Source organism: Carlito syrichta, unplaced genomic scaffold (genome assembly GCF_000164805.1).
Source record: "Carlito syrichta isolate Samal-C Ts95f unplaced genomic scaffold, Tarsius_syrichta-2.0.1 Scaffold111524, whole genome shotgun sequence".
Taxonomy (NCBI): domain Eukaryota; kingdom Metazoa; phylum Chordata; class Mammalia; order Primates; family Tarsiidae; genus Carlito; species Carlito syrichta.
This window is the reverse complement of record NW_007055620.1, coordinates 22,334-23,856: the sequence shown is the minus strand read 5'-3', so window position 1 is coordinate 23,856 and position 1,523 is coordinate 22,334.

Here is a 1,523-nt window from a genome sequence, read left to right as displayed (position 1 = left end):
TGCCCGGCTAATTTTTTTGATTTATTGTAGAGATGAGGTCTCGTCAAGTTGCCCAGGCGGATCTCGAACCTGCGGGCTCAGGCAGTCCACTCACCTCAGTCTCCCAACGCGTGGGATTACAGCCTGAGCCACCAAGCCCGGCTTCCCCTCCTCCTTAAGCAAGGTGTGTCAGCCCTGCCCTTGGTCACCCCTGTGTGCCTTCTGGGGGAGTTCTCCGTGCTCAATACCCGCTCGGGGTCAGCCTCGACCGCCCTTCAGCAGAAATGTTGGGCTCACAGGTCTCCAGTCTTTTCTCTGACCTCGGCCCACACGGGTCTCGGGATTCCGAATGCTGCAGAACAGAAGAAGGTCCTGTGTGGATCTAATCCTATCCATTAGATTGAAATTCTAGTCGGATGGAGGGCTGCAACATATTCTCACTCCGCTAACAGGCACAGCGGAGTTTAGGATATTAACCACCACAGGACCACATCAAGAGTAGAGGTTGGTGCGGTGGCTCACGGTTGTAATTCCAGCACTTTAGGAGGCTGAAGCGGAAGATTTCTCGAGGCCAGGAGTTTGAGACCAGTCTGGGTAACATAGGGAGACTCTGTCTCTACAGAAAACTTAAAAATTAATCAGGTGTGGTGGTGCATGCCTGTAATCTCAGCTACTTGGGGGTCTGAGAGGGAAGGATTGCTTGAGTCCAGAAGTTCAAGGCTGCAGTGAGCTATGATCACACCACTGCACTACAGCATGGGCTGGAGTGAGATCCTAGCTCAAAAAAAAAAGAAAAGAAAAGAAGATTAGAAATCATCTTTCATCAGATAAAGTTGTATCATTAAATGCATTTGTGTCAAATTTAGGAGAGGTGTTTTGGATTTCAGAGCTTTCAGAAGTTGAGAATCAGTCAGGCGTGGTGACTCACATCTGTAATCCTAGCAATTTGGGAGGCAGAAGCGAGAGGATTGCCTGAGTCCAGGGGTTCAAGACCAGCCTGAGCAACTTGGCGAGACTTCGTCTTTACAATAAATAAAAAAAAATGAGCCAGGCATGGTGGCGTGTGCCTGTGGTTCCAGCTACTTGGAAGGCTGAGGCTGAAGGATCACCTGAGTCCAGCAGGTTGAGGCCGTGGTGGCCATGACAATGCCACTGCACTCCAGTCTGGGCCACAGAGTGAGACTTCGACTGAAAAAAAAAAAAAATTGAGAATCATGGCTAAAGGATTGGGGACCTGTGTTACCTTCTTTCTGGATGTGGCCAAACTTCCCTGTGTAGACATCCCTGCTCTGGGGCAAATAGAGAGGAGAGGGGGAAAGCCAAGTATTTATCCTGCACTGACTGTGTGCCTGGTGCACATCTAGCCAGATCTGAGCCTCCCGTTCAGGGCAAAGGCCAGCTCAGCCTGCCTGGGTCGCAGAAAGTGGCCCCAGCTTGGCCGCTAATGTGTTTACCCAAGGCCTGGAGTGGTTGGGGTTCCATCTGCTAATCTCACCAGCTGCCTGTCTGGGTCGCAGCACTGAGAGGAAGGGTGGGTAGGGGGT